Here is a 25,283-nt window from a genome sequence, read left to right as displayed (position 1 = left end):
TGGACAGTTGGGTGGGTGGTCATCTGAGGGGACACGGGACACTCTGTGTGGGATGAGGGGCATTTTTGCTAGGAGATGACAGCATGGTGATGCTGAGCTGAGTTTACAGGCAGGGTGGGAGGGACAAGCTGCCCTGACAGCCCCAGCACCTTGGCCCTGAGGCCAAGGTCCATGACCTCCAGCAACTCCACTCCTCTCCACATGGCCCCGCTCCTGCTGCTCTGCACCTCCAGCTTGGCAGGTCTGTGCGCTGCTCTGCTGAGCTGTTGTGTTACAGAGCATCCTCACCGTCATCCTCGCCAAGGGTGCTTGGAGATGCCAAAGCCATCCCCCTCAGCCCCTGCTCTTGGCAGAAGCACGTCCCCCATCAGACTCCAACAGTGAGTTTAGACCCAGCATAGCTCAGCTCTTCCAGAGCCCTGGAAGTGGGCAAGAGCCCCCTGTGACTACAAACAGCCTGAAGTGACCAAAAAGCCAGCATGCTCAGACTCAATTTTACTCCTGATTTTTCTCCATTGACAAAAACTCTCTTTTTCTTAAATCAATATAAATGCCACAAACCCCCTGAGGCTTCAGCTTGCCTTCTGGCGAGCTTTCATGAGCTCCTCAGGGCTACCTCAAGCCACCTCTGATGGCACATAGCAGAAGTGGATCTGCCCTGGCTGCCTTGCAGATATGGCAGGGAGAGCTGCCCCTCACCCTGTGGCACCTCATATGTCCATGTTGCTAGAGGGGCTTGGGGCTGACAACGCCCAGACACCCCATGAGAGAAGGAAAATGGCTCCTTCTTGTTTCCACCAAACAGTCGAGGCTGCCAGGGAGCAAAGCAGTAACAGGGCTGGTACACGCCTGTTTGCCCTGTGCTGTTCAAGCGATCTGCGTGGTGCCTTCGAAAGGTGCGAGAGGGCAGGGAGGGGACATGGTAAACACGGACTGCTGGTGCAGGCAAAGCCGGTGCTCAGGCAGCTCCTGCTCTGAAGGCAGGGCTGCTGGAGGCGGACACGGGCCTCCCCACCACGGCTCTGACCCCTTGTCCTGAATGGAGGTGCTCCTGTGTGATTTTTATGCCCTGGGACAGGATGAGGAAACTCCCCAGTGACTGTTTCTTCCCCCGTCCTGTCCGGTAGCTGAGATCAGCCCGGCACCTGTGCCCAGCCCAGCTCCTGTGTCTCAAAATTAACTCCTGGGGTGCTGCCTCACTCAGCGCTTTTTGATGCTGCAAGCTGCTGTCTCCTGCAGGGATGGTATGCAACAGTTCAGCCCAGAAGTCGGGGGTTGTTGGGGTGAAGCAGCCTGCGATGTTTGAGCAGCTGTTCCCAGCACACCATGGTGCCAGCCAGCTGTACACAGGAGCCATGAAAGGCTTTGGAGCCTGCGGCTCCCCCTCCCCTGCTCCCACTCCTCCTCCCTGTGAAAAGCCTCTCCCATCCAACCATGGCCACTTTGCGCAGAGCTCGATGCAGCTGGCACTGCTGGAGCAAACCCACAGCCCGTGGCCTTCCCGGCCTCCTGTGGGACTCTGGCTCCGTTCCCCATGGGCAGCTTTCCCAGTAGTCACTAGCTTAAAGCACGACGTGAAGTGGTGAACACTCAACCCCATTTTGCAGCGGGGAAACCAAAATGACGGTGGGATTTTCCTTGAGCCAGAGCAGGAAGCAAGTTCCCAGGGCTTCCTCACAGGGGCCGCCGCGGGGACGTCTGGGGTCTCCGTGGGTCAGCACTGCAGTGCCGGACACAGCCGTGTCTGCCGGGGAAAGCGTTATCAGCTCATGTGAGCATGGGCTGCATTTCTGTTTGCAATGGGGCGGTCACGTTGTGCTCGGGGGAGGAACTGAGAACCCAAGGCAAGTTCAGCTTAGGGCAAAGCAGTGTTTTCCCATGGAATAAAATGAGCGATGGTCTGGAAGCAGTGAGAGACCATTTGGAGAGGCCCCGAGCTCAGTCCCTTTGTCAGAGCCCACTTGGTGATTCACCCCCAAGTTCCCCATAAGCGCACAAGAACTCACAAATGCAAAAATGCGACTCAGAGCAAAAACACTCCTAAGTTTAATGTAGAAAATAAACCATCTTCAAATCAGCTGCCTTGTTTTTTGGGGCTGAGGTATTTGGTTTGTCCATTCACCTCAGTTCAGTCCCTCTGGATGAATTGAGCCCCTCAATTCTGCCCCTCCAGTAACGACTCCCCCGTTTTTCCCTGCTTTGAGGTGAACCTCACGCTCCCTCTCTGCTGTGCCCCCCCGCTCTGGCTGTCACACACTGCGGCTGGGGGCTTCAGAGCTGTGCAGAGCTTGTATTTGGGGTGACAGTTGCATGGGGACTATTGCAGCATCCCCTCTAAGTCCTGGGGGACATCAGCAGGAGCACTGATGAAAACCACCATGCTGCAGGGTTACGTGCTTCTCACCCCCCGTTTCCTAGGATAATTTTCAGGGTGCTTTACGTCCCTGATGGTTCTCAGTGAATCTCAACTCCTCGGGTGGCTGTGCAGATTAAAACCCAGCTGGGTGTAGAGCACAGCTGGGGCTCCATATGAGCAGGATAACAGTTTGGGGGAGCTTTGAGGACAGAGAGCCTGTGCTGGGTGACTTGGGTCGGAGCTGCCATCCCTACTTGTGTCGGCAGAGGGAGAGGCAGATTGGGTGACCTGCGACTGCAACCCACCTGCCTGCCAAAACATGAGTGCTGGGGAAACACCGGTGGAAAATAACCTGCCTGCAGAAGGACAGATGCCTAGCAGTCCTGAGTGAGGCACAGCGCTGGCCTCCGTCCATGCTCCGCCTCAACCATTCAAGGTCTTGGAGCAAAAGTCAGGGTGATTTGCGCTTCCCGGGAATATTGTGGTTTGTCTCTCCTTGGAGAGCAGTGAGGAGGAGCTGGCACAGGCGGTCTGTGCTCGAGTGCACTCTTCAGGATGATAGGCGCCCCTGGGCAGGGGCAATGGACCCTCTGAGGGCTGCTGGGCTTCAAGGCTGGCAGCAGGGTGGTCCAGCATCACAACCCTGCAGGAGGGGGTCTGTGCCCAGCACTGGGCACAGATGGGCTGGGAGTTTTGTGAGAGGCTGTGGTGCACCCAGGGGGACCTCACACACAGGCAGCCCTGTCCACAGGGGCTGCCTCCTCTAGACAGCCTGGCAGGGCTGTGAACTCCTGCGGGGGGGATGGCCACAGGTTCGCACACTGCAGGGGTGCCATTCAGAGACCCCCCCGCCCCACCCCACATCCAGACTTGATCTGAGCGGCCTTTCCTGGTCCCTGCCCCAGCTTGCCTTCCAACACGGCAGCTTGCCCTCACCACCCTGACCAGGTGCTGCCCTTTCTGCATCCACGGGCAGCACCTGCCATGGCAGCCAGGGCCTGATGCTGTGAGGTGCTGAGCACCCCCAGAGCTGTCCATCCGTGTGACATCTGCCATCAGACACCTCAGAGCCTCTGTCACCACTCGCCCCTTCCTGCGGGACGCGGTGTCAGCAACTGGGGCTGTGGGTAGGCAGCAGCGACCGCCTGGGCACCGACCCCACCGATGCCCGGGGATGGCTCAGGACTGGGGAGCCCTGCCCTCCCTGGGGACGTGCTGGGGGGGCTGGCAGGGGTGGTTTGCCTGCTTGTGGTGCACCGAGCCAGCAATGCATGTGTGCTGGGTGCAGAGCCCAGACCCCTCATCCCTGCCTCCCCAGCTGCCCCACAGCTGTGCTGCTGTCCCCCCCCACAGAGGGACTGGTCCCCAGCTGGCCGGTGGGGAGAAGGGCACTGCTGTCACATTTGGCAGCTGCCGTGGGTGCCCCACCCTGGGTGGGGACGAAGGTCACTGCACAGAAAGTTCAGCTGCTTGTGGATGGAAAAAAATGGGGAAATTCCCCGCTCTGTGCACATGCAAATGAGGGCTGAGGACCCTGTGCCCAAGCCCCCTGCAACTGCCCTCCCTTCTCCAAACCCCAGCAGGGCTGGGGGCTCTCTGCGCTGCCCCCACCTAGGCCACCATCACAGCAGACTGGTCATGGGGCGTGGCTGTGTCCCCAGGGCTGCTGCCCACAGCCTGTCCATACATCTGGGTGGGCTATGCCCATGCCCTGCCAGACGGAACCCCCCTCCTGACAGACCCACTGTCTGGAGCCAAAGGAGCCTTTGCTGGAGCCACATATGGTCAGGGCCACACCAAGACCCCAAGGACCCGGGGTGCCTCATGGCTGGTCTCAACTCTCGTTGCCGTGGCCAAGGAAGTTGAGGAGAACATTGTGCCCAGGGTCGCGGGAGGTAGGAACTCATTGGCAGAGGCAGGCATCTGTCTGTGCCCTGCTGTGCGGGGTTGGCGCTGGTGCCCACTGCAGAGTGCTGGGCACTGTGGTGCTGGGGTTGTGTTGATGATGTGTGGCCAGGCCTGGCCTGATGACGGGGCGGGCAGGACCCCTCTGGAGATCCCAGAGATGCACACAGACAGTACCACACACTCTGAAGGTTTCTACAGACCAGGCTCAGGAGAGGGCAGAGCACAGGAAGGGAATGTCCTAAGCCTTTGCCATACAAGTTCTGTTTTCCAGGGCTGTGGTACTGCCTGGGATGCTTGGAGGATGATGGATGACACAGGGAGGGAAAAGCCTCCCTACCAAGCCTGTTATCCCTGCAGCTTCGGATGCCCATGTTGCAGCCACGCTGGGTGTGACGGGCTCCGGCGATGTCATAGCTGCTCTACCCCAACACCTGCAGCATCAGCGAGGCCATCCACGAGCGCAGAGGTGCAAGTAGGATTCCTGGGGCTGCTGGCACTGTCCATCCGAGGCTCCAAGCCCTGCTGCCTGTAGGTCAGAGGTGTCAGCCACAGCTGTGGCAGCTGGCCAGCAAGAGGGAGAGGTTGTCCTTTCCCCAGTGATGGAGAAAACCCCAGGCTCCCTGTGCAGTTTTCCCCGCTCTCCTTGTGACTCAGTCCCATGCGGTGAGTTGCTCAGCACTGAGATGCTGACCCACATGGCCGCCAGCCAGCAGCCCACAAAAGGCTGGAGCTTCTCAATGCTGCAGTAAGGCAGGCGCCAGCATCTTGCAAGCTGTTCTCCCTTGGATTCAGGTCAGTAGCTCCAGCTCCACACTGAAGCCAGTGGCCCTGAGTCACCAGGTGACACAGTCGTATCTTGCTGGTATCTCCCAGGTGTGGCAGCTCGACAAGTGATGTGAGGCCAGCTGGCTCATGAGCGCTGAGGAGGTGGTGATGCAGCAGTAATTGCAGCCTGGTGCCATTGGCACTCATGACTGTAGGTGGGGGATATCTTTTTGCTACTCACAGCTTTGGGCAACTGCTGATGAGCTGGTAAGGCACCGCTTAGCTGGCAGATCATAGAATCAGGTTGGAAAAGACCTTTCAGATCACTGAGTCCAACCAAAAAGTCCTTCAGTTAAATCCCCTGAAAGCCAGTGCGTTCAGTGTTTTTATCCCTTCACCTACCAGCTGCTTCCTGGGGAATTTTGGCACAAGTCTGCCAGGATTTGGGCTGCTGTCTCCTGGGAGAAGCTATTGAACTATTGGGGCTGTATGGGGCTTGTGCCTGAGGCAGACTGCTCGCCCCTCTGTCCCTCTCCCTGACAGCGTGGTCATGGGCACAGCCTGCTGCCTGCCATGTCCTGGTCTTCATGCTGGGAGCTTCCCTGCCTGCTCCACCGAGGCAGATGCACCACCTGGGAACAGAGCCAGGCCTGACCCTACATCCTTGTGAGCAGCGCGGAGCTGGGCTCCTCAAGGCCACAGCTCCAGGCCATGGGATCCTGGAGCCCCCAGACTGGGCGTACACCAAATGTAGCAGTGGCATGCTGCAAGCACATCGGGACAAGGGGGAGAGAATCCCTGGGACGTGCTTTGACTTCTACTGTCTGCTGGGGAGCACTTACAGAGCGGGTGGTTCCTGCTAGGTGCTGTACAGGCAGAGAGGGCAAGTTCAGGCTGAAGGGCAGTATGCCGCAGGCATGTCTCCCGTGGGGATCCCGGTCACTGGCGCTGGGCAGCTTTAGGCCCATTGGCCCAAAAGTAGAGGTGCTGTTTCTTTTCGCTAAAACACCTGACATCTCCATCTCCAAACTGCAGAGGAGTTACACATCATGGTCCACAGGAGGAGGATGTTGGTGTTTCGTGTCACCAGCTACCTGGCTGCAATTACCCCAGCAAGGAGAGGTGAAAGGCTGAACTACATGATGAAAAGCAGAGGTCCAGGACTGGCCACAATCTCAGCGCGCTCCTGAGGACTCTTCGCACTTTGGGCAGATGTCCCCTTGGCCCTACATGGGTGTCTTAATTCTGTAGTCCTAATCACGACCTTGCAGACGAGCACAGCGGGGCAAGACAAGGTCCTACCCGGCCCGGCAGGTCTCTCCCTCCTTGCTGGGACACTCGGAAAATAAAACATTTTCTCTGATCTCATTGTATGGGAGCAATCCTGGGGCTGCCAGCAGACAGCAAAAGCAGAGGAAGAGAGCGAGAGATGCAAAAGGCGATACCCCATAAACATCATATGTGGCAAAGCACCAGAGGATTTCCAGCACCTCAGGACCTGACATCACTTTATCTGCAGGGTCCTGAGTGAGACCCTAAAGAAGGGAGTGGGAAGTGGAGATGGTGGGTCACAGCCAGGGTGTACCTGCCCTGCGTTCTTGGGCTCCTGCAAGCTCATGGCTGTGGGCATAGAAAACCCATGAAATGTGGGAATATCTAGGGCCATATCCCTGCTCCCAGCACTCGCTGCAGGCTGGCAGATAAGCTGCTGCAGGCAGGTATTTGAGCTAGTGCTGTGCCAGGCACCGGGGCTGGTGGAGGGCAGGCTGCCAGGCGGGTGGTAACGCTGCCAGGCGGTGCAAGGACACTCCTGCCAGCTGAGAGTGGCATCAACTGGTGAGACACCTGTGCGAAAAGCTGCATGTGAGGATGTCCTTTCCCTTTACATGGGGCATACGGGGCTCTGCCTTCACTGGGACAGGGCAGCAGCAGATTGCACCAAGTGTGCTGGATTTAGAAACAAGGTATTACGGAAAGCAGCTGGAAGGTTTTAATAGGGTATTTTCCAAAAGAAGTAAGGAGGGATATTGTTCAAAGTACATTTTAATGTAGAATTGCACTGAAAAAGGTCTTAAAATCCCACCTGGTCAAACCAGCTCCTATCTTCTCCAACTGAAACTACCAAACCTCACTTGAAGTTTTTTTTTGCCAATTTGCTGGGCACTCAACGAACCCCTGGACTAAATCTAGCCCTCTTAGATGTGCCACTTTTTGTGCAGACTGGCCTTCTTTAGCCTTGCAGAAACGCAAATGCTCCTTTATCAAATAGCAAGACTACTCAGATGGGTTTCAGTGGATCCCAGGTTGAACACAGGGCTGCTGAGCACAAAGCAAGGACCTTGGCAGGAGCATAGTGTAGGCTGTAACCAAAATGGTAAAATTGGCTGAAGCATGGATGGAAACACCCCAATGTGAAAGAATCTGAAAAAAACATCAGGGATTATGTGAATGGCCTGTATCAATAACCAGTGGCACATTGACAAACACTGAGAAATGCCATGTTCACACTGAGCCCAGGAGACCTGTGCTCTTGTAACAGGAGGATGATATCAGCAGATACCCTGTGTCTTCCTCCTATCCCAACACTTCAGCAGACAGCAGCCAAAGAAGACACCCAAAATGAGGATAGACAGACAAAAAGCAGCAGGTCTGAGCCTGAGTCTCATGGAGGGTAAAGTGAGCAAGGTTTGGAGGTGAAACATCCTGCCATAATAACTGTTGACGCCTGTCCAAAACCTGCCCAAAAACTAGTTTGTCACTGCTGCTCGACAGGATCCCAGGCAGAGAGGACTTGACTTGGCACCCCCATCCTCTGTGTCTCAGCCTGAAGACTTGGCCATACCCCTTGTGCAAACATATCAGGGTGGCGGCGGCTGTGAGGGTGAGAAAGACCTGCAAGAAGTGTGAGAGACTGAGACAGTTTTGTTTAAAATAGAAATCCCCTGTCACCAAGGTCTGGCACTGAGTTTTGTTACATGCTTGGAAGTAAGTCGTTGCTTCTCCTGAGTTTCTGCTCCAGTTTCCACCAACCCGGTTTGATCAGTGCTGTGGCCCTGCTTGGGAGGCCAGTAGTTCATTGGAGATAATTCCTGCTTCGAGGCAGTGTTTCAGTCCCAAATGGTTCCTGGCAGCTGGGGACAGATCTGCTATTTCCAGTCTCCAACATGGATTTCAGTCTATGATGCCTTTCTCTGCGCACCTCATCTCCTCTGCCACCAGCAGAGACGCCTTTGATCCCTAACCTGAACTTACCTCTGGGCATCTCTTTTTGTCGAAAGGGATCTCTATTTCCTGAAATGACTTTTCTCTTTTCCTTATCAATATTTTCTCACTTTTCTTCCTGTCCTTTATTTGAGGATGCTGAAGTTTTCTGACCTCAACCTGGAGTATGGATGGGTGGACCCTTCTACACCCACTGGTCTTTTCCCACTCCATGACTGAAAAGTGACAGGGAGCATTAACTGCTGGGTGCCAGCCACCCGGTGTTTCTGCGGTTTCCTTGGAGCCTGCTCTGGAGGGATGCTGAGCCTTGGACACCTAGATGGGATCATGCTGCAGGGGTACCGGGTCTCAACAGCCATGTGCCCAGCCAGCCCAAGGTCAGCACAGTGGCACAACACCCAGAGGGTCAGTGCAGCAGAAGCCTGGTGGCAGATAAACCCTGGGGGAGCTGTGAGTGGGAAGAGCAGTGCCCAGGTATGGAGGGGGAACCTTCTCCTCCCAGAGGAGCAATGAGTCCTGTACGATGCATCTGCTATCGCTCCAAGCCTGAGCCCACTCCTCTCCCTCCCACTTTCCCCAAACCCAAACCCCTTTCTGACCTTGGGTGGCAGAGTCCTGCCAGCCTGCTGTGCCAGGAGGAGGAGCTGAGGCCTCCCCGATTGCTGGGCAGGCATAGGTGGTATCGCAAACCCCTGAGTCAGCTTGCAGGAATGCAGTGGGTATGGGGCGGGAGGGGAAGGACATCCCTGAGTTTGTGGGTGATCTCTTCCCCTGCAGGGTGTCATGGCCACAAGCCCTCACGCCCACACCTGCACCTTGCTTTGGACACACACACCACCTCTGCTAGAGTGGTACACATTGTGCAACCCCTTTCCCTACCACCCACAGTTCCCTGCACTGGGGGTGACAGCAGGGATATTCTCCTGGGGGAGGCTGCCCAGCCACAGATGCGCTGGGTTTCAGCAGAGTTGGGGTGTTCGGCAGCACGGATCCTCTCTCAAGCATTATCTTCTTGCAGTATTGGATACAGAATAAGGAGAGCACTCCTGGGCTCTAGGATGCAGAATTAATACTGCCTGCCAGGGAGGAACCACGGCAGCGGTGGCTGTGCTGCCCTCAGGAGACCCCCTCTCCACAGACCGCCATGTGTCTAGGCAGGTTTGGGCACTGCACAGCACCAGCCATTGCTTTCTGTGGCATAATTTCCAGCTGGCAGCCACTGTGGTGGCTCTTTGCAACTCTCCAGGACTTCACAAGGGCCCTGCCTTTGTGGGATCCAACCTTACCCTCCAAGAGCATGCTCCCTAGCAGCTGCTGGAAGCAGCATCGTCAGCCTGGACAGCACATCTTCACCTCCTCAGCCCCCAAGCAAGCGTGCTGGGCAAACGCCTCTCAGTTCCAGGAATACACCCAGCCAGTCACCAGCCGGTCTTGCAGAGAATGGATACGCAGAGGTTCCACTGGCATCTCAGCCCCCCACAACCTGGGTGTGCACCAGCCCTAGGAAAGCCCTCCGAGGCCATGCTGGCAGGGTGCGGACTGGGGACCATGCTTCCACTTCAGCAGTACCTGGCCCCAGGGCCAGGCACACCGTATGGTGTTCATGTAATTAGATTCCTTGGGGAAGGGGATTTTTATTTTAAACCAGATTGACTCAGTCTCTCACATTGCCGCTTTTCCAATTTCACTCATCCCCACACTCACCCACAAAGGGCTCTGACCAGGTTACCGTTGTGCGGCACCGAGGATGAGGGGTGCTAGCAGATGGGTCTTCACTGTATCTCATGGGTTCCTCTTAATTGGCTACAGCAAACTGGTGAGACCAGGTCTTCAGTACTGTTTAGGAATCAACCATTTTCACGGCAGCATCTTTAGCCTCTGATCCTTGCTTATGTCACCCTCAGGCAGGATTGTTGCCCTTTGTCTGGGCTTCCTTGTTGTGGGTGTCTTTACAGGTGCCATCATGGTGTTGGGGAGGAGGAAGATGTAAGGGATGTGCTTGTATCTTGTTGCCATCCTCCTGCTATCAAAGCGCAAGTCTTCTGCTGGTGAGTCATCTACACCCAGGCCTTATCAAAGTGCAGCCACCTGGGCTGATGCAAACGCAGATTCCTCAGCATCTGCCTGATGTTGATTGCGCCCCTGGTTATCAGTGCAGGCCATTCTCATAATTTCCTCTTTAGGGTGGTCTTCTGGTGCTTTCACACCCAGCCATTCCCACCCACACTTTCTCCATCCTAGTCTTAGTATATCTGTTACATGGCTCCACAAGCAGGACAACAAACCTAGTCCAAAATTTTATTCTGATGACCATAACAATGTCTTGGACAGGAAAACCTGCAGCATAAAACCTGCAGCAATAGTGCAAAATAGTGCAAAAAGAAGGACACTATTAAAATGAAGAAACTAAGAAAATGAGGAAATTGAGAAACTAAAAGTAACAACCAAAAGAGTAAAATGTTGGAAACTATGTAAATACGACGCTGGAGGCACCGACTAAATGTACAGTGGCCGTCCAAAGAGATTCAAGCAGTATTATAGCAAATTCTTTTAAAAAGCAAGTATGGGAGCCTGTTGGAAGTAAAGTGATATCTTTGAATAAGCTATAGCCGTGTCCAAACAAGGCAAACAGCAAAGAGTGTAAACCTGGGCAAGTGAAATGTAAAACCACAGTAAGGTGAGCCAAATTCTTTTTTGAGGAACAACTTTCTAAAGGCATAACAACTAACTTTCAAACTTTTTTTTTTTTTTAAAGTACACAGAAGATGGTTGCCTGCCAAAGAGGCTGGAGTCAACAAACGATGGAGTATAACAGGAGCACTCACGGAAGGTAAGTTGTAAAGAGAAGTGAGATGAATCTGTCAATTGTTGTTCCCTGCAGAAGCACCCGGGGGCTTCCCAGGCTGGACTCTTTCTTCACAGTGAAGAAGTTAGATGAGATCCCTCAAATGGGGGTGCCAGTAGAAGAAAATTTCAGAACACAATTGTTTATATGAATGGAGAGAAAAAAATGCCAGGACCTTCACCTGGAGAAATGTCTTCACACAGAGCTTGGGGAACTCAGTGGTGGTGCTGCTGACTAGCGGGGGATCCACGGCATGTGGTTTAGCAGTGTGTTATGGGGAAGAGTCAGATTCTGGCAATGAAATGATCTCTAAAGCTTGAGGTCACCAGCTGAGTCTCACGGGGATCCCTTCTGGAGCCAGTGCATTAAAAGCTACAGAAAGACCTTATGGTGACAAATGATTGCCAGTTAAGTCAGTACATGTCTGATAATGCCAAAGACAGAGCTTCTCAGAAAAACCCCGTGTGGGTATGATGGAGCAGGAAAGGACCTTTCTGTTTCATGTGCTATGCTAATTGACCCAGTGCCACAAAGGGAACTTCAACAGCAAGGAGGGAAGGAACACAAGTGATGTCTCATGCCCATTTCCCCTGGCTTTGCCCAGTGACCCTGGCTACCCATGTGCTTTATGACCTGCTCCATGCTCTGCTGCACAGATGGAGCCTCTCCCTTCCACTATTCTCCTAAGGAATCAGAGATATTGTTTAAAACTCTCAGGATTGCAGCCAGGGATAATTTTCCACCCATACAGCTTTGTTTTCTCAGGCTCTGGGGCTTGCTGAGATCACAGAAAGCAGAAAAGGAAAGACAGAGACTGATATTTAAAACCTGGCCTGAGCCCTCGACAGCCATTTCCAGCAGATGGTGATCCTCAGGAGGGAAGCAGGGGCATCCTCAGCATCCTAAAGGTGTGACACCACCTCCCGCATTGGGGATACGCATGCCTGGGCTTGTCTCCGACAGAGCGTGCACCCACGGGGCGAGCCAAGGGAAGGCTCTGCCCTCTCCTCAGGAGCTGGCCCCACAGGAGACCCGCAGCCCCGTGGGCAGCCTGCCCTGTGCACCACCAGCCAGGCACAGGGGACTGGGGCAGCGGGCAGGGGCTGGTGCCGTGCAAGGAGTAGGGACCAGAGCCGTCCAGCCGCCCATGGCCTGGGGGTGCTGTGAGCTGGGGCACAGCCACGACACCCGGCGGTGTCCCAAGGCTGCGGTGCAGCAGCCAGCCAGAAACCAGTCACGGAAACCAATGAGCCCCCAGGATGGAACCAAGCAGCCAATCAGAGCCAAGCTTTCACTGATATTCCCCCAGGAGAGGCCCAAACGGCCAATAAGACTCTGCCTCTCACTGCTGCACCTGTGGGGGCAGAAGCTGTGTTCTGATTCGCCCTGGGAGACACCTTGTTCTGCCCTGGAGCCAATCAGAAGTGACTGTTAATAAAGGGTTACTCGGGGAGCAGAACCCCCTGTTGCTGGAAAAAATGGCATCAGAATAGCTGAAACTGAACTGTTTGGCCCGTGACGTACCTGGAGGGTGTCTGGACACCTGCCCAGGCAGCCAAGGCAGCCACCAGCCCCCGGGCTTGTGTCAGCACTGGTGTGGCCAGCAGGAGCCGGGCAGGGATGGGGCCCCTGTGCTCGGCCCTGGGGAGGCCCCACCTCAAATGCTGGGCTCAGGTTTGGGCCCCTCGGGACAAGAAGGCCCTGGAGGGGCTGGAGCGTGTCCAGAGAAGGGCAGCGGGGCTGGGGCAGGGTCTGGAGCACAAGTGTGCTGGGGGGCAGCTGAGGGGGCTGGGGGGGTTCAGCCTGGAGAAGGGGAGGCTGAGGGGAGCCCTTCTCGCTCTCTGCAGCTGCCTGAGAGGGGCTGGAGTGAGGGGGGGGCTGGTCTCTGCTCCCAGGACACCAGTGACAGGACGGGAGGAAACGGCCTCAAGCTGCGTCAGGGGAGGTTTAGGTTGGATGTTGGGAAAATGTCTTTACTGCCAGAGGGGTCAGGGGTTGGCACAGGCTGCCCAGAGGTGGTGGATTCACTATCCCTGGGGTTGTTCAAAAAACGTGTAGACGTGACACTTCAGGGCATGGATTAGGAGGCCTGGGGGTGTTGGGTTGGGGGTTGGACTTGATGATCCTAGAGATCTTTTCCAACCTTAATAATTCTATGATTTTATGATTCTCCTCCCCCAGCTGAACATGGGCCTCATGGGGCTCTGTGGCTCTGGACATGGGGAGGTATGGGGACGCCTCCCCACGGGTGTCCCCTTCCAGAAAGCCATAAGGTTCCCAAAGTGGAGATCAAGGAAGACACCTCTGGAGGTCACCTAGTCCAACACCCCTGGTCAGAGCAGGGTCAGCTAGAGGAGGTTGCCCAGGACCATGCCCAGATGATGCCTCCACAACCTCTCTGGTAACCCCTTCCAAGGTTTCCTCTGTGTGTGGGCATGGAGGGCTTTGTGTCACACAGTGCACAAGCTGCCTCAGAGCAGGTGAGTCTCCAGGGATGGGTGGTGGTCCCCTGTGCCACCCCCATGCTGAGTTGCCTTATGTAGGAATGAGATGATGATGCATGTGCTGCCTTCTCCCAGAAGTCATGGGCTGTTGGGATGTCCCAGAGAGATCTCCATGCAGGAACACCCCTACGCTGTGGGTGCTCCGTCACCCACCATTGGAGCTTGCAGAGATGTGGGATGAGGCAGAGGCTTTCCCAGGCTGGGGTGAGACCGTAGGTGAAGAGCACTCATCTGCAGCAAAGAGCTGGTGGTGGTGCAGGCTTGGCACCAGCCCTCCTGGAACTGAGAGAGGGCTGAGGGAGGGCAGGTCCCTGTCCTGCTCCCCAGCTGTGAAACTACAGGAATTTCTCCTGGCTCTGTTTTTTGCAGAGCATAAGAGAAGAACATGCAAAGGGGGCTGGTGCAGAGAGGAGGAAAGGTGTTCTAGTGGTGGCAGGGCTCCACAGCTGAGGGAGCTGCTCTTTGCAACTTCTGCTTCGTACCTCATCGGTCCTTTCAAATGTTTTTTTGTGGCCAACGTACCATGCTGTCCCGTGTCAGGGAACTGATGTATCACCAGGGTCTGGACTGGAGATTGTTCCTGGTTGCCATAGAAACTGGTTTGTGGTTTTTTTTGGTGCCCGCTCTTATCCCTCGCTGTTATGGATACCATAATCGAAATAAAACTTTATTTCAGTCCCTAAAGCTTGCTGGAGGGACAGGTGTATGCCAGGGGTTGCCATCTGCCAGAGACCACCAAGGTGGGAGGGTGGGTGGGTTCATGCCACATACTCACAGCGTGATGAGAAGTGGTTGGGGAAGAGCAGATACCAAATGAGAGGCATCGCTAAATGAGGACTGCAAGAAGAAGAGGCTCAGGTCTGTGCATCAGATGCTCCAGCCCCAGCATGCCCTGCCACAGCCGGCTGCTACTCAGCACCGGGAGCATGGAGGATGGTCCCGTATAAGAAAGGAGCCCACCCCATCCCATATCCTGCTGCCATATGCCCGCTGTTGCACATCCCAGTGCCACCGCATGGCAGGGCAGTGTCAGCTCAGGGGCATGTGGCTGTCGATAGTCACCTTGTCACCCATCCCTGCCTGTCATCGAGGGGAGAGGCTGCAGACAGGGAGAGTCACATGAGTGAGAAAACAGGAGCAGCAAAAGACCTGCCAGCTTCATTACTGATTTACAGGCATGCGTGGCTCCTAGATGTGCCATGTGGTGGCTCCGCCACCTCCCCAGACACCCTCTGACCCGAGGGATGGGGCAACAGTTTTATATCTTGCAGGGGTCAGAAACCTGCCAGGTTCTGCTGCAGTGGTGGGGCTGCAAGTCAGCCTGAGCTGAGGGAGAGCTGCTGAAGGCTGGCCCTGGGAGGGGAGGAGGTGTTGGGCTGGGCTGGATGTGCATTTGGGGACCCCTCCCTGAGAAGCAGCAGATGTAAAAGCCACCGTGCACACGCCCTGCGGGCAGATATTCCTGGCATGGGGTGGATGAAGACATTTCTCTTTCATGTGTGGGCCCTGCCCTCTCTGATGTTCCTGCTCTGGAGCTGGGGCAGCGGAGCAGCTGGGGTGAACCCTTGGACGCTGGTGGGGAGGGACGAGTGCCTGGCAGGAGCGAGGGTGGCTGAGCCCTCCCTAGGCAGCCGGAGCTGGTATCAAGAGCAATGCCCAGCCATGGCACTGCACAGCCACGTCTTGCCAGCCATCCCCACAGCCCTGCGATGCCAGAGGAGCCAAGACTCCAGCAGCAGCAAGCATTACCCAGCTGCCCACCTTGCCCTGCCGCTGCTGCTGCCAGGCTGGGGACACCAGTTTCTGCCTGCTGCCTGTAATGCAAGCTCCTGCCAACCTGAACCTAGTTCAGTAACCAAGCAATAAATATCCCAGGGACAATGCAATGACACAGGTCCCTTCCCAGCCCTTGGCACTGGGAGCTGACAAGAATCATGTGATGGAAACCAGCCAGCAAAGAGGCTGGCGGGAGACGGGCCCAGACGTGGTTTTCTCTGGGGGCTGAGCCTTGCCCAGAGCCCAACTGGGTTAAGTGGGAACTGCATTTTGAGGTTAACTGCTGAAAACTGTTCATCTGTTCATTTGCACAGCATAACAAAGAGTCCCAGCTGGCCAGGCGTGAGCAGTGTTCAGCAGACGATGGAATCACTCTGCGGTGCCCCGTATCCAGTGTGGAAGGCATCAACATGGACCTGTTGAAGGCACGTGAGATTTCCACTGATGTCTCCAGGGCTTCTTTTCTGGGGTCCCATGTACAACACGCTCCTGCCCACTGTACAGCAGGCATTCCTGCAGCAAGTTGCAGGAGCACGGGTGACCCTTGCCGTTAGGTGTTCATCCCCAGCTGTGCTGCAGCAGCAAAGCCGAGGTCACCTACAGAGGAAAGCAGGGAGATGGGCCACCACCTGACACCCTCCACTCCAGCTCATTGCAGAATGAAATGTTGGTATTTCTGCTTCTGACCAGCATTTCCTATCTCAAACTCCACAAGAAGTTAAAATGAAAAAAAAACATCATTTGGATTTGTTGCCTTTGGCGTTCATCTGGGGAAATTTTTCAAGACAGAACATTTTGCTCTAAAACCATCCATAAAAAGGGACTTGCCCCTCACTCTCTGTGTCCCGCTCATTTGGGACACGTAACCTGGTAGCTGGCAGAAGGTGGCCGGGTGACTTGGACAGAAGTTAGCAAACAGCATAAGGAAAGCAGGGGAAATTCTATCTCTCTCCCTGGGATGGCATCATGTGGATGTGCCTCCTGATGTGCCACCACGTCCCTGTGGGTTGGTGGTGTGGTCTGGGTCTGTGTTTCGGTGTACCTGGCAGTTTTTGGCTGCCCTGGGAGCACGCTTCCGACCTCAGCGCACTGCCTCACTTTCCCCTTGGGCAGGGGCAGAGCACCAGCAGCAGTGCTGAAGCACGCTGGAGGCTTCTCGCACGGCTCCCCACCATGAGCCAGCGAGGCTGGGGTGGGGACACAGTCCCTCCTCTGCCTGGCTGAGCCTGGTGAGCAGGTTCGGTGCTGAGGAGGTTGGGCTGCACCAGCTGCCTGGTAAACACATTGCGAAAGGCTGGGTTTGGCAGAGCCTGAGCCTCACCCCCACCACATCGGAGCTGAGTCATCCCATGCTCCAGGCTGCTCCTTTCACCGTCCCCGCTCAGCCAGCCTGCCCTTTCTGCTGCATGGCGGCACCAGTGCAGCTCCCCACCTCCTGTGGCCAATGCAGCCCTGTGCAGGGTCCTGGCTCCTCCACAGCAATACCTGAAGATGGGAGTGAGTCATAACCTCTACCCTGCCTCCATCTCCCCATCCGTGGTAGAAGGTCTCCTGGGTAGGAGGCAGCTGACTCAGTTTACCAGCAGCCTGCAAGAGGACAGACACGTCAGGCACATCCTCTGCAGGGCCAAGCACATCACACACTACACTCGTGTTGGGAGGGCAGCATCTCAGAGGGGGCTTGGAGCTGGGGACGGTTTCTCCACCCTGTGAAGGAATACACTCCTCCCAGGTACCCCCAGGATGTGCAGCCGGGGCCAGCCAAAGCTGCTGGGGGATTGAAGTGCCTCTTATCAAAGCACGGCACAAATGCAGCTTGCAAAGCAAGGCAGAGAGAAAAAAAAATGCAAGCTTTCTGCCTGGAGAGTTTAGCTCCGCCTCTCTGGGCCAGCAGGCACCATCTCCCTGGCAGCAGTGCTCAGCTGGCCCCCCCTCTCCTTCATCACTGGGGGCCGGGCCAGGACTGGTGCTGGGAGACCCCCAATGCAGCCTCTATGCCTTTCATTACCTCTGAGAAAAGCCAGCTGTGCCAAGGTCATGCGAGGAAGGACTTTAGCTCCTCTCCACTTGCTCTGAAGCAACACGGTTTCCTGGCATGGAACAAGCCACTAAGGCAGCGTGCCAGGATGGTGCTGCCACCCGTCTGGTGCAGCGTGACACCAGCACCCGTGGCACAGGGCACTGGGCTGGCTGCAAGCTCTTGGGGAGGTCCCCAAAGCTGTCCCAGCCCAGCTGCTCCAAGACCCCAGCTGTGGCTCTGCTGCCCGGCACCCCTGGGCAGGAGGAGAGGCAGGGGCTGCTCAGGGTGCAGACTGGCACCCCTGGGCTGGTGGCTGCAGAGCCGGTGCCAGGGCTCAGCCCTGCCTGTTGCGCAACTCCTGGGCCAGCAGCCCCAGGCTCAGCGGGGTACAGGCTGTCAGCGCTGGGTTTATGGGGGAAGGCATGAGCAGTCTTCAAAGGCAGCAGCGGGGCTCAGCTCTTGGCTCGCCCCATCACCTGGTGGGGCCCAGGGAGGCTCATGCCGTGTTAGGGGAGCAGGGCTGGCGAGAGCCACCGGCTCGCTCCCGTGTACCCAGAGCTGGTCCAGGCACAGCCCATGAGCTTGGAGAGGTGGAGGGGATGGGCAGGCTCTGCTCCTGGGGCTTCTGGGTGGTTCTGTCTTAGGCAGGTAAACCCCATAGCTGTGTCCTCCTCAGCTTTACTGGTCTGCTTGCCACACGGATCTCCCCATCCCTTGTCTAGCACACTGCAGGCTAGCTGTGGTGTGCAGCCATGCTCTGCACATGCTGGTGTTTATCACCCTGGGCACTTACATCCACCGCTTTTCCCAGTGTGGGGCTGCCCTGTGGCTGTGAGCGGCCTTGCTGAGCATGAGTCATGCTGCCTGGGGCTGAACAAGGTGCCCTCCAGCTTGGGAACCTGTCCCAGACTGGGTGCTCGGTGCTGGAAGATGCCCTGGAGCAGGCTTCCTTCATCAGCCGCAAGATCTAAATCTGATCTCAACATCCAGTTGGGGTTTCCTTAAACTCCTCTCACTCAGGAGCTGGCAACACTGGAACAGCAATAACATCTGGGGAAGATGGAAACACAGCAAAGCTGCCAGGCCCAGCTCTGCTACAGGTGCTCTGAGCTCCCTGCCTGCCTCTCCCTGCTCTTCTCTGTGCCATGCCCCCAGGACTCAGCACCAGACAGGTAGCAGAGCTCTGTCACTCAGAGCTGCATCCCCAGCTCAAGCCAACTCAGCCTGCCCTCAGGGACCAGCATCAGCCCTGTCACCTGGGCACTTAGCATTAGTCACCTGCAAAATAACCACCAGCCGGCGGGTGCCAGTGGTAGAGAGCTGTGCTCAGATGGACCAGCCACCAACCACCAGAGCCTCTTGGGCAGGACCCACAACAAGGAGATCCTGGACTAGCAGTCCCTCAAGTTTCCTGGGATCCATCTGTCCAGGAAACAGCCAAAAATCTCCTGGTGCCCCTGGACAGCTTAGACTCCATCCCACACTTCTGCCTAGCAAAGGGCCTGGAGTACAGTGTGCACTAGGTGCTGCCTGTACCTACAGCTCACCCTTCTTAGTGTCCTCCAGAGACACCTGCATGATCTCATGTCATGCTTCAAGGTTGTCCTGTCCTTTTTCTTCTTAAGATCACTTACTGGGCCTTCAAAATAGTACTGCTCATGCTGTGAGCCCAACCCCCAGCATCCCTAACAGCCACGCCTGTCCTGGTACTGCTGCTCAGGCTGCCTCTGTGCTCTTCCATGCCTCATCTACTTCTAATATATTGCTCAAGCCTTGGGACAGTGGAGGCACAAACTCCCCTGGTCTCAGGCACAAAAAAACCCTACTCATGGTTTTGCCCCATTCTGTAGACCTCCTGCTCCACCATGGGCTGTGCAGGTCTGTGGAGAGTGGGAGCTGGAGCAGTGGGAGCTGGGCAGCCCACCTGGCTGAGGTGTTCAACCACCCACAGGCCTCTGGGAAGTTTGGCCTTTGGATAGAGGGTTCTTAGGAGCTCGGACCTGGATGGCATGAATCTCTGGTCACAGTCAGGATAGGCAGGCTGGCTCAGGGGAGAGGTCCCAGGCCATCTGCTATATCCAGGTCTCAGACCCAGCAGCATGGGCTGCCAGAAGCCAGACAGGCAGCAGATTGAAGGGGGAAGCAGGAGGAGCTCTTAGGGTGGGTTAAGCAAGACCTGGCAGAGAAGCAAGTGAGGAGATCTTGTGAAGTCCTTGCAATGAGAACCTATGGAGGAAAAGTAGGACTTGGAGCTCCTGGGCAGGCATAAGCTAATCCCCTTCTCTATGTATCCATCCCTGCAGAGAGCACACAGAGCCAGGAGAACATGCAAACACCGGCAAGCAACTTGGGGACCCAGCTGGATGCAGACTCCCACCCATTAAGGGTGGCACATGCCAAAATACACACACGTGTGCCAAAATGGACACACAGCACCTGCGGTGCCAGACATGCATGGATAGATTCATGTCTTCTCTGACACAGTCTCATCTGGATCTCAGCCTCCAGCAGAAAAGATACCCTCCTTCTCCAGGGATGTTTCATGTGAAGTGTGGGCTGGATGTCTATACTGAACCAGAAGAGCAACGACCCAGTACAGACTGCCACATGTGGCTCGGGTTGATTTGTCCCCAGGCTCCCTTCCTAACACCCCTGATGCACCAGGTTTGGGTGCAGGACATCTGACAGGTCACCATGGCCCACCACGGTGTGGGGGGTGCTGGCTGGGAGCAGCCATGGGGAGCCACTGCATATCTGGCCAGGCTGCAGCTGTGAGTTGAAGATGCTGCAGGGACCATGGTGGACCTTTTAGCATCCTGGAGATATGCAGAGATCCAGTCTGATCCACATCAGCACTGCTTAGGGGAGGCAAAGAGCTGCTGAGAAGCCCCCGACCCGCAGTGGACTCTCTATACATTGTGACCTCTGTTTCACTGGGGGAGCTGGGAGCACCCTTGGCCCCTTGGAGGGGAGTGCAATCAAAGCGTAAGACAGGCTGTAGCAGCATATGGGTGGCAGGGTTTAAACAGGGCAAGTTACCCTCCAGCTTGCTTATGGAGTAAAGCAGCTCTCGGGCAGCCAGGACACAGGCAGAGGCAGCCAAGCACGAGTTTTTGTACCACAGAGGCTCTTGGTTCCTTGCCCAGGTGGGTGCCAGAGATGCCTACGCAGTGCTGGATCCTCGGGTTGCTGGGACTGGGTCAGGAGGCCAGTGGCATCTGCGGGAGGTCAGTGCCTGGGCAGGCGTTGCTGTCTGGAGAGTAGGAAAGGGTTAGCGTTCCTGGTGATGCCTGCGTCCAGGTATGCAAGGTATGTGCGGGCACAAGCACACCACACTTGGCAGGGGAGAGACACTCCTGGGCTCTGGCTGGGTTGCCTGGAGATGGCTCTGCTGGAGCGTGTTGGGGAAAGGGAGAAGGGGATTGTGTGCTGATGACAACAGCTTTGTGGGGCCAGGAGGAGAGGTTGGCCACTGGCCTTAGCTCGTGCTCTGCCCTCTGGGGAATTTACCTGGCAAACGGGCAGGCGTCCCTGCTCCACCGCCCCTGCACAGCCAGGATTTGCTTTGCAAAACCAGAAGGTGACATTCAGCAAAAGGAGAGGGCAACAAAAGAACCCAGAAACCACACACAAGGACATTTCTGGCTCTGTTCATATTGTCCATTAATTGATCAGCCTGTCAGTCACCATGGCCATGGTCTCCAGAGCAGCTGCTGCTGTAGGATCTGCTCCCCGGCTTTGGGATGCCCCATCGCAGGGGTGTGCCAAGCCTCCATGGGTACAGGAGAGAGGTGGGATGGTTTATGGCAGTGTGACAGCTGCTGCTGGAACATGGAAGATAGTGGCTAACACTACCAGCTTCCCTGGGCAAGCATCACGCAAGCACAATGCAAAGGGGTTAGACTGAACCGAGACATGTCCCTGGTGCATGTCCCCGGTGCATGTCCCCAGAGCACTTTTGGGGACACCCCGTTTGCCAGGGACCAGACTTTGGAGCTCTTCTAGTCAAAATCTTGCCTTGTACCCCAGGAAAAACTGACTGTCACAACCAAGGGAACTTGCAGGACCGGTCCCATGCCTGCTACTGGAGAACAATGTGTTGTTTTGACAAATGCAAATGCAAACCACAGCCTTCAGCAGCCCCATGCCAAGCTGGGACCCATAGAAGGGTGGAGGTGCAGACCCCCAGGGTAAGCAAGGGAGCTGGGCAGGCTGCGGCTGGGAGAGGAAGAGGAGGTGAAGGTGCCCCTGCCACTTCCTAGACTGGGGAAGGCTGCGGAACTGGAAAAGGCACAAATGCAGATCATGTAAACCATGAAGATGCTCTTTTTTTCAGATGCTGTTTTTCCAGTTCAGACAAAGTCCCAAAGGGGGGCAACAGCCAACAGGGTGTTGAGGGGCTTCTTCTCCCCAAGTCGTCTGTTCTTGGGCTTGTCCCCAGGTGACCAGCTCCCAGGCTCTGTAGCAGGGCTGTCCAACCAGCAAAGTCCATATAACCCTGAGAAATACAGGCTTAGGGCTTTCTCCTGATGCCTGGGCACCAGCAGAGCGCAGGGGGCTGGCCATGCAGTCTGGAGCAGTGGGGAGCCCCAGAACAGTGCCTGGGGAGCTGCTGTTTCAGAGACAATGCCAGCAGCGTGCAGCAGAGGTGCCCACCCTGCAGTGCCCTGGCCTGGGGACCTGCTCTGGTGTGCCCTGCTCCCTAGAGTGAGGTGTTGGGTGCGATGCACTGGGAGGAACAGAAACCCCACCATGTGCAGAAACCCACCATGTGCCTGCTTCACCCACCCCAGAAACTGGATTTTGGGTTAGCCCCTGGGGCTGGAGATGTGCAGGAGTTGCCCCCTGGAGAGCAGGAAGGTTTTGTGGTACATCTTAGGGACAAAAGGCTCTCTCCCAGGACTATGCACTGGGGGAACTTGACTTCCCAGCATGAAAAGCCTCCCATTTCCCATGGAGAATGAGGACGCTGAGCTGGGTGGGCTGCTTCTGCTTCTGTCCCTCACTGCGTCATCCACCTGGAGAAGGAACCGACCCTGACAAAGGCGTGTGTGGCAGCGCATCCTCCCCACGCGCAGGTCCTCTCGGCACAGGGAGGGTCCAGTGCGCAGGGCAGCATAAAGAGCTCATTGTTCCCAGATGGAAATGATCATCCCGGTGACCTGGAAACACAGAGCAGCTCTGTCAGCAAAACTATAAGGTTTCAAAGGCTGAGATCAAAGGGCCCCCCGGGGTAGGACTCTGCCAGGCCTTCAGAGACACCTGTAATAAAAGGCACCTCCTTCTAATTATTCTTATTTTGCCTGCAACAACCACCAGGGCTGTGGGGCTCGGTGTTGGGTCGGGGAGCAGCGGCAGGGACTTCATCCCTGCTGTGACAGGCATGGACAAAGGGCCGTTGTGTGGCAAAGGGTGGGCGTGGGAAGATTTGGCAGGGCAGCATTTGCCCCCCTCTGCCTCCCGTGAGCCCCAGCTGTGCCCCTCACCCTCTCCCGCCCCCGACTATCCCCGGGCACCCCCCACTGCTCCCAGCACATTGCCAGGTGAAGTCCCCTCTGCCAGGACTGTGCTCTGGGGGTGCACAGCTGAGCAGGGTGAAGGCAGCCAGAGCCACGCTGGACCAGTGGCCAGTGGGGACCTGCCCTCTCCCAGCACGGCCTGGTAGCCCCAGCACCATGTACTGGGAATCCGCTCCGCTCCATCTGCAGGGCCCTGAAATCTCTCCTGGCAGCAGCTCCCTGGACTGCTTTCCCCAGCCTCTTATCTCCTGGACTTCAGACCCCACCATCATTATCTGCAGACACACCTTGTGCATGCAGCTATCAGCCCGTGAACACTGTATTTCTCTGCTTTAAACTGGCAGATGTGGCCCTCGAAATGCCAGTGCTCTTAATGCAGCCAGGCCATGCTCTCCAGGGCTACATCCCTCTGGATGAGCGCAGCTCCTGGCGTGGCAAGGATGCTGAGTCCCCTTGGCTGGTCCCTGTGGGGTAGATCAGGGAGGGGTGAGAACCTATTTCGGGCTCCTTTTCAAGAGGTCTAAATGGCTTCCAAAGTGCAAGACCAGGGACCCACTGCCTGCGGGCCCAGCAGAGAGCCAAGCCTGCCGGGGCACACGGGTGATAAGCAGGGTGTGTTCTCAGCAGGTCGGGCTCAGCAAGTGTTAGGAGGAAAACTAGGACTGTCTCTGACCTGGGATGTCGTATGAGAAATTAGCACAGCTCCCCAGCAAATTATTGTGCTAATTATGGGAGGAGGTCATTTATGTTGGCTCAGAGGCTTCTACATCCAAGGGTCAGCCAGGTCCTGGCCTGGCACGGGATCAGCTCTGACCAAGGGCTGCAGGCTCCCAAGGAGCTGGGTGTGCACAGTCCCAGCATGGCCCTTTTTGGGTCAAATGGGCACCCTGTCCCCCTCAGGCTCTGCTGCCTTGGGAAGGCAGCCCTGCCAGACAGGGCCCAAGGCAGCTCACCCATGAGGGTGAGCCAATGTAAGTCAATCTCTGATGGGGACATGAGACCCCACCACTGCCACCCCTGGTTTGAACCCAGCTTATCCTTCCCCAAGCAGCACTGGGAAGATGCTTTAACCTTTCCTTTCCCTTCCCTCCCCTCCATCGGGGCAGCCAAAGGGAGCTGAGAGTGGAGGGGGCCAGGGGTGCATCACTCCAGCCCCTCTGGCTGCAGATATGATGCCTGGGGCTCAGAGAGAATGGCAGGGGCTGCATGTGGGGTGCGGGGACACTGCCAGTTGGCCACAGGGTCGCTCCCCCACAGTGGGACCAACCGGTCCGCGTTCTGCTCCTCAGGACAGTGCACAAACGTGGCAAATTTAGCGTAATGGCATCAACCATCCTCCTGGTGTGGACTGTCCCTCTGTCCTCAGGAGCCACCAATCTCTCTGTCCCTGGGAGCTTGGTCTGCCTGGCTCACATGGCACAGTTTTAAATCTGCACTCTGTGAACGCAGCTTGGGGCCAAGCGGGGGGAGCGCTGCCGGGGCTGCAGCAGCCGGAGCCCCTCGGCTGAATTCTCCCATGCCATGGGTCATGCAGCTCTCTTGGGACAAGGGACGCTTAAGCAGTGGTTCCTTTTTGCTGTGCTCTGAGCTGTCTCAGGGAAGAGGTATGGGGCTGCTGGGGTCGTCGGCTCTGGCTGTACCCTGGGAACTCTGCGAATGCCACTCACCATGGCAGGAGGCTGTGGGGCCATGCCAGCCTCTGTTTGCCCTCATTTCTGCTCCTTCCGTCACAGCCATGTTTGCCTTCTCAGGGCACCCAGCACTGAGCAAACAGTGCTTAGGGAGAGACAAGCAGCTGGCAGGGAGGGCCAGCGCTGGCCGTGTCCCCACTGCTGCCTCCCTGTGCTCCCCCCGTTGCAGGCTTTGCAATAAAAATGCGGATCCAGTTTGAGATGGGAGGCTGCAGGGTGGGGAGACCTGGTGAGCTAGAGCAAGAAGGGTGGTTGCAGAGTATGGGTGAACAGACCTGCCTTACCCTGTGGATACGGTCACCCCATATGATGGTTGTAGTGATGACACCAGAATTTCTACATGGGAAAGGCAACTTGCCATGACAAGGTGGGTGCTGGGTAGGGGGCTGCACTCTGCGTCGGTAGCAGTCTAGACATGAGTCCTGAACCTGTACCATCCCTCCTCTATGCCATGGCAGGGCTATGAACTCTGCTTTTTGCTGTTAGGGTTTGTTATCACCTGTTTGGTGGCTGCAGGCTCACGGCTAGCTAGGGCTAATAGCCATGGACAGCTCACAAGCACCCAGGATCCAACCCCACGTCCCTGGTGCTGCCAGCTCAGCCAGCGACAGACTCACCAGGCTTCTCCCAGTCAATTCCCAACTGGGAAACTGTGCTGATCAAACAGCTGGGCTGGT

General features: G+C 56.4%; 1 long non-coding RNA gene across 1 annotated transcript; it reads left to right on the top strand.

Annotated features, from left to right (window-relative positions):
* The first annotated feature begins 10,426 nt into the window (after nucleotides 1–10,426).
* LOC142067161 (uncharacterized) lies at nucleotides 10,427–16,209 on the top strand. Its single transcript, XR_012663919.1, has 3 exons — nucleotides 10,427–10,928; nucleotides 11,007–11,081; nucleotides 15,691–16,209. It is a non-coding gene; the product is annotated as an uncharacterized LOC142067161 (long non-coding RNA).
* Nucleotides 16,210–25,283: the final 9,074 nt, after the last annotated feature.

Source organism: Phalacrocorax aristotelis, chromosome 21, assembly GCF_949628215.1.
Source record: "Phalacrocorax aristotelis chromosome 21, bGulAri2.1, whole genome shotgun sequence".
Lineage (NCBI taxonomy): Eukaryota > Metazoa > Chordata > Aves > Suliformes > Phalacrocoracidae > Phalacrocorax > Phalacrocorax aristotelis.
This window is presented reverse-complemented; position numbering and strand designations above follow the sequence as displayed.